At 40.1% G+C, this 8,222-nt stretch overlaps 1 non-coding gene across 1 annotated transcript; it reads left to right on the top strand.

Annotated features, from left to right (window-relative positions):
* Window positions 1-872: 872 nt before the first annotated feature.
* LOC135573047 (U6 spliceosomal RNA) lies at window positions 873-976 on the top strand. Its single transcript, XR_010464618.1, has one exon. It is a non-coding gene; the product is annotated as a U6 spliceosomal RNA (small nuclear RNA).
* Window positions 977-8,222: the final 7,246 nt, after the last annotated feature.

Below are 8,222 nucleotides of genomic sequence, written 5' to 3'. Positions count from 1 at the left end.
AGAGGTCAGTAAGGTACAGAACGGCAGGCTGGCTCAGGGTCAGGGCAGGCAGAGGTCAGTAATCCAGGGTAGAGTCAGAAAGGTACAGAACGGCAGACTGGCTCAGGGTCAGGGCAGGCAGAGGTCAGTAATCCAGGGTAGAGTCAGAAAGGTACAGAACGGCAGACTGGCTCAGGGTCAGGGCAGGCAGAGGTCAGTAATCCAGGGTAGAGTCAGAAAGGTACAGAACGGCAGACTGGCTCAGGGTCAGGGCAGGCAGAGGTCAGAAAGGTACAGAACGGCAGACTGGCTCAGGGTCAGGGCAGGCAGAGGTCAGTAAGTCAGAAAGGTACAGAACGGCAGACTGGCTCAGGGTCAGGGCAGGCAGAGGTCAGGTAATGGCTCAGGGTAGAGTCAGAAAGGTACAGTACAGAAAACGGCAGGCTGGCTCAGGGTCAGGGCAGGCAGAGGTCAGTAATCCAGGGTAGAGTCAGAAAGGTACAGAACGGCAGGCTGGCTCAGGGGTCAGAGGCAGGCAGGGTAGAGTCAGAAAGGTACAGAACGGCAGACTGGCTCAGGGTCAGGGCAGGCAGAGGTCAGAAAGGTACAGAACGGCAGACTGGCTCAGGGTCAGGGCAGGCAGAGGTCAGTAAGGTACAGAACGGCAGACTGGCTCAGGGTCAGGGCAGGCAGAGGTCAGTAAGGTACAGAACGGCAGACTGGCTCAGGGTCAGGGCAGGCAGAGGTCAGTAAGGTACAGAACGGCAGGCTGGCTCAGGGTCAGGGCAGGCAGAATGCTAAAAAAACTAGAAAATATGGACTGGAGAAAACACGAGTACGGGAATAAACACACTGGTAGACTTGACGAGACAAGATGAACTGGCAACAGACGTGTGCTCGCTTTGGCAGCACATATACTAAAATTGGATCGATACAAAGAAGATTAGCATGGCCCCTGCGAACTGGCAACAGACAAACAGAGAACACAGGTATAAATACACAGGGGATAATGAGTGACACCTGGAGGGGTGTGGAGACAAGCACAAGATGCGTGTGACACTCTCTCACATACAGTTTGACACAGATGATGGGGATGCTGAGTGGCGCAGCGGTCTAAGGCACTGCATCTCAGTGCTAGACGTGTCACTACAGACACCCTGGTTTGAATCCAGGCTGTATCACAACTGGCTGTGATTGGGAGTCCCATAGGGCGGCGCACGATTGGCCCAGCGTCGTCTGGGTTTGGCCGGTGGTAGGCCAACATTGTAACTAGAATTTGTTCTTAAACTGACTTGCCTAGTTAAATAAAGGTCAAATTATAAACAAATAAAATACAATTCCCGAGTCACACTACAGTGCAGTCCCAGGACGTTTAGTTCAAGACGTGCTCCACTCTCACCATTACAGTAACATTGAGAATAGCATTTTTCGGGGAGTATGATATTTGTGTGTCTCAATGAATTCAGGATTAACCGTGATCATGGTAACGTCCATGTAGAAGTGTTTAGAAGACGTTTTCTATTCTAATTTACAATACAAGTGACTCCAAAATTACATAATATATACATTTACCATTCATTTCTATTGGGCACAAAATAATCTGAAACAGAACCAAAACAAACAGCAAATACAACCAACCAGTTTGTAGAGTCTCAAGCTTGATGTCATCATTGTGTGCTATGAATATGGGACCAAATACTACACGTGTGACTACTTTAATGGATTTGTCCCAATACATTTGGTCCCCTAAAATGGAGGGACCACTGTATGTACAATAAGTGCTGTAATTTCTAAACACCTGATATTGATGAAACTATCCTCAGATTAAAACTGACATTCTGCACGTTAACCTCATAGTCATTTCATATATAAAGTACTAGAGTATACAGCCAAAACAACAAGCATCACTCTCCCAATATTATTGGAATGCCATGCTGGAACTAACTATGAGTCTATAACTAACTGAGTCTATAACTAACTGAGTCTATAACTAACTATGGGTCTATAACTATCTATGAGTCTATAACTAACTATGAGTCTATAACTAACTATGAGTCTATAACTAACTATGAGTCTATAACTATCTATGAGTCTATAACTAACTATGAGTCTATAACTAACTATGAGTCTATAACTAACTATGAGTCTATAACTAACTATGAGTCTATAACTAACTATGAGTCTATAACTAACTATGAGTCTATAACTAACTATGAGTCTATAACTAACTATGAGTCTATAACTAACTATGAGTCTATAACTAACTATGAGTCTATAACTATCTATGAGTCTATAACTATCTATGAGTCTATAACTAACTATGAGTCTATAACTAACTATGAGTCTATAACTAACTATGAGTCTATAACTAACTATGAGTCTATAACTAACTATGAGTCTATAACTAACTATGAGTCTATAACTAACTATGAGTCTATAACTACTATAACTATGAGTCTATAACTAACTATGAGTCTATAACTAACTATGAGTCTATAACTAACTATGGGTCTATAACTATGAGTCTATAACTATCTATGGGTCTATAACTATGAGTCTATAACTAACTGAGTCTATAACTAACTATGAACTAACTATGAGTCTATAACTAACTATGAGTCTATAACTAACTATGAGTCTATAACTAACTATGAGTCTATAACTATCTATGAGTCTATAACTAACTATGAGTCTATAACTAACTATGAGTCTATAACTAACTATGAGTCTATAACTATCTATGAGTCTATAACTAACTATGAGTCTATAACTAACTATGAGTCTATAACTAACTATGAGTCTATAACTAACTATGAGTTTATAACTATCTATGAACTAACTATGAGTCTATAACTAACTATGAGTTTATAACTATCTATGAACTAACTATGAGTCTATAACTAACTATGAGTCTATAACTAACTATGAGTCTATAACTAACTATGAGTCTATAACTAACTATGAGTCTATAACTAACTATGAGTCTAACTAACTATGAGTCTATAACTAACTATGAGTCTAACTAACTAGTCTATAACTAACTATGAGTCTATAACTAACTATGAGTCTATAACTATCTATGAACTAACTATGAGTCTATAACTAACTATGAGTCTATAACTAACTATGAGTTTATAACTATCTATGAACTAACTATGAGTCTATAACTAACTATGAGTCTATAACTAACTATGAGTCTAACTATAATAACTATCTATGAGTCTATAACTAACTATGAGTCTATAACTAACTATGAGTCTATAACTATCTATGAGTCTATAACTAACTATGAGTCTATAACTACTATGAGTCTATAACTACTATGAGTCTATAACTAACTATGAGTCTATAACTAACTATGAGTCTATAACTATCTATGAGTCTATAACTAACTATGAGTCTATAACTAACTATGAGTCTATAACTAACTATGAGTCTATAACTAACTATGAGTCTATAACTATCTATGAGTCTATAACTAACTATGAGTCTATAACTATCTATGAGTCTATAACTATCTATGAGTCTATAACTATCTATGAGTCTATAACTATCTATGACTCTCTAACTATCTATGAGTCTACAACTATCTATGAGTCTAACTATCTATGAGTCTACATCTATCTATGTACTAACTATGAGTCTTTAACTATCTATGAGTCTTTAACTATCTATGACTCTATATCTATCTATTAACTAACTATGTCTCTATAACTATCTATGATTCTATAACTATCTATGATTCTATAACTATCTATGAGTCTATAACTATCTATGAACTAACTATGAGTCTATAACTAACTATGAGTCTATAACTATCTATGAGTCTATAACTAACTATGAGTCTATAACTAACTATGAGTCTATAACTATCTATGAGTCTATAACTATCTATGAGTCTATAACTAACTATGAGTCTATAACTATCTATGAACTAACTATGAGTCTATAACTAACTATGAGTCTATAACTAACTATGAGTCTATAACTAACTATGAGTCTATAACTATCTATGAGTCTATAACTAACTATGAGTCTATAACTATCTATGAGTCTATAACTAACTATGAGTCTATAACTAACTATGAGTCTATAACTAACTATGATCTATAACTAACTATGAGTCTATAACTAACTATGAGTCTATAATGAGTCTATAACTAACTATGAGTCTATAACTAACTATGAGTCTATAACTATCTATGAGTCTATAACTAACTATGAGTCTATAACTATCTATGAACTAACTATGAGTCTATAACTAACTATGAGTCTATAACTATCTATGAACTAACTATGAGTCTATAACTAACTATGAGTCTATAACTAACTATGAGTCTATAACTAACTATGAGTCTATAACTAACTATGAGTCTATAACTAACTATGAGTCTATAACTAACTATGAGTCTATAACTAACTACTATGAGTCTATAACTATCTATGAGTCTATAACTAACTATGAGTCTATAACTAACTATGAGTCTATAACTAACTATGAGTCTATAACTAACTATGAGTCTATAACTAACTATGAGTCTATAACTAACTATGAGTCTATAACTAACTATGAGTCTATAACTAACTATGAGTCTATAACTAATCTATGAGTCTATAACTAACTATGAGTCTATAACTATCTATAACTTTGAGACAACTATGAGTCTATCTATAACTATCTATGAGTCTATAACTAACTATGAGTCTATAACATAACTAACTATTCAATGAGTCTATAACTAACTATGAGTCTATAACTAACTATGAGTCTATAACTAACTATGAGTCTATAACTAACTATGAGTCTATAACTACTATGAGTCTATAACTAACTATGAGTCTATAACTATCTATGACTAACTATGAGTCTATAACTATCTATGAGTCTACACCATAGAGTCTATAACTAACCCTATGAGTCTATAACTAACTATGAGTCTATAACTAACTATGAGTCTATAACTATCTATGAGTCTATAACTATTATGAGTCTATAACTAACTATGAGTCTATAACTATCTATGAGTCTATAACTCACTATGAGTCTATAACTAACTATGAGTCTATAACTATCTATCACAGACAAACTGAATTGGTCCACTCACACTGAGTCTCGTGAAGAACTAACTATGAGTCTATAACTAGGACTGAGTCTATAACTATCAGTCGAACTTCTACAGATGAAGAGAGCATCCTTACTATGGTCTATAACTAACTGAGTCTATAACTATCTAGAGGGAGTGACTTCATGAGTCATAACTAACTATGAGTCTATAACACTAGCTATCATCCAGAGTCTATAACTAACTGAGAGTCTATAACTAACTGAGTCACCATAACTACTGCTGCCAACACAGTCTATAACTAACTAATGGGAATTGATGGGAAATGTTGTAACTACTATAAAACAATGCTCTATAACTACCCTAGTCTATAACTATCTCATAGTCTATAACTAACTATGAGTCTATAACTCATCCATGAGTACTTTTCTAATACAGTGTTGTACTAGTCTCATTCAGTCAGGTACCTCAGGTGTGAGAGACATATTCAGCTTACACTGGGAGGTTTTGTGTTCTAGATTTTGTTGGTTAATATAGAACTAGCCATAGTATTGGAGCCTCTATAACCAGAGGGGGTTCATTTTGATTTGATTTGATTTGAGTCTATAACTAACATGAGTCTATAACTAACTATGAGTCTATAACTATCTATGAGTCTATAACTATCTATGAGTCTATAACTAACTATGAGTCTATAACTAACTACGAGTCTCCCAGATGGGGGTTCATGAGTCTATAACTTACAGAGTCTATAACTAACTATGAGTCTATAACTAACAGTAACTATGAGTCTATAACTATCCATGAGTCTTTTTAATACAGTGTTGTCTCCCATTCAGTCAGGTACTCAGTGTGAGAGACAGACCAGGTTTGTTTCCAGTCAGAATATAGGCCCATTGGAGCCTCTCCCAGAGGGGGTTCAGGTAGGGCCAGGTCACCTTCTCTAGTCGAGGCCCATTGGAGCCTCTCCCAGATGGGGTTCAGGTGGGGCCAGGTCACCTTCTCCAGTCGAGGCCCATTGGAGCCTCTCCCAGAGGGGGTTCAGGTAGGGCCAGGTCACCTTCTCCAGTCGAGGCCCATTGGAGCCTCTCCCAGAGGGGGTTCAGGTACGAACCGGTCACCATCTCCTCCCAGGCCCTTAACCGTGCCAACAGGACTCCAGGAGAACCTATTCACCCTTGAATGATGGATGCATCCCTCCGCCTCCCCGTTGGCATGTAATGATGTAATGATTAATGCTACAACATGATGGATGGAATGCTCACCAGTCCCCCTTCACTCATATAGGAAGAGAGAGAGATGCGCACATCACACACACCCTCCTTCCTCTGGTAGCTGACTGTCTCTGGTTGTTTTCCCTGCTGTGTAAATTACACAATGTCTCCTTTAGGAAGCCATCAGCAGGTCACTGTGTTAGGCTTCAGAATTCAGCGAGGGAACACTGTATGCGTCCCAAATGTCACCCTATGGGCCCTGGTCTAAAGTAGTGCACCCCTATTCCCTATGGGCCCTGGTCTAAAGTAGTGCACCCTATTCCCTATGGGCCCTAGTCAAAAGTAGTGCATTATATAGGGGATAGGATGTCATTTGGTATGCACTCCTTGTCACCGCCCCTGCATGCATACCAATGAGGACAATATCAGTTAGTGACAGACCATACGGACAGAACCAGGGACAGCAGGCAACTACCTCTGAGATCTGAGTGAAAGTCAATGATCTTCTATCTCCATCTCCTCTCCACACCTCCAGATGCAGGTTCATGTTTGATACATCCTCTGGGTGATTGAGGACAAGAGGAGAAGGGCTGTAAAGAAAATGTATTGATTATGTTGTAGGAACGTTAGTGTCTGAAGTGGTGGAAGAGTTCTACAAAGATCCCATGCAGAGCAATGAGGGAGAGGGAGAGGGAGAGGGAGAGGGAGAGAAGAGAAGAGAAGAGAGAAGAGAAGAGAGAGGAGAGGAGAGGAGAGGAGAGGAGAGGAAGATGCGATCAGATAGGCAGTATTGATTTCTCCTAGCTTTATATTCAGATGGGGTTCCTAGGAGCCCATAAACACAGCAGGCCTGCTATAATGAAAGAGCTAGCCCACACAGCAGATGTATACTCGGCAGGCCTCAGATAAAGGCATTAGGAGTTATTGGTTTCACTCCCAGATTCTTTATTCCAATTGAACCTCCTCTTATCCATTTTTATGGGAGGTTTTCAACAATTCATGCCCCAGGGTGCAAAGGAAGAGAACCAGTCAATTTGTGTGTATAATTATACGGCCTGATAAGAGCTGAAAGGAAAAAGAATAGGCCACCTTTGACAGAATGTTATTAGCTATTGTCTGGGAGAGTTGGGAATGGGAAAAAGAAAGAAAGAACGAATATGGCTACTTTCAAGGAAAACCGCTGGTCTTTGAAAGGTATCCTATAGTACACACAGCAATGAAATAGTCAGGCAGTATACAATGAAATATCACCCAGACAGCAGAGAGAGAGAGGGGGGAGGGGATAGGGGAGGAGAGGAGAGAGAGAGAGAGAGAGAAAGAGAGAGAGAGAGAGAGAGGAGAGGAGAGGAGAGGAGAGGAGAGGGAGAGGAGAGGAGGGAGAGAGAGAGAGAGAGAGAGAGAGAGAGAGAGAGAGGAGAGAGAGAGAGAGAGAGAATGAGAGAGGAGTGAGAGAGGGGTGAGAGGGAGGAGAGGAGTGGAGAGAGGAGAGGGAGGAGGGAGGGAGAGGAGAGGAGAGGGAGAGAGAGAGAGAAAGAGAAAGAGAAAGAGAAAGGAGAGAGAGGAGAGGAGAGGAGAGGAGGAGAGAGAGAGAGAGAGAGAGAGAGAGAGAGAGAGAGAGGGGGAGGGAGGGAGAGAGAGAGGGGGAGGGAGGAGAGAGAGAGGGAGGGTGAGAGAGAGAGAGACAGAGAGAGGGAGGAGAGAGAGAGAGACATACAAAAGAGAGAGGGAGGGAGGGAGAGGGAGGGAGGGAGAGGGAGGGAGGGAGAAGGAGCGAGAGAGACAGAGAGAGACAGAGAGAGAGAGAGGGAGGGAGGGAGGGAGGGAGGGAGGGGAGAGAGAGAGAGAGAGAGAGAGACATGGGAGAGAGAGAGAGGGAGGGAGAGGGAGGGAGAGAGAGAGAAAGAGAGGGAGGGAGGGAGAGGGAGGGAGAGGGAGAGAGAGAGAGAGAGACAGAGAGAGAGAGGGA

Source organism: Oncorhynchus nerka, linkage group LG8, assembly GCF_034236695.1.
Source record: "Oncorhynchus nerka isolate Pitt River linkage group LG8, Oner_Uvic_2.0, whole genome shotgun sequence".
NCBI classification, from domain to species: domain Eukaryota; kingdom Metazoa; phylum Chordata; class Actinopteri; order Salmoniformes; family Salmonidae; genus Oncorhynchus; species Oncorhynchus nerka.
Note: the sequence above shows the minus strand (reverse complement) of the source record. Positions and strands in the feature narration are given on the sequence as shown.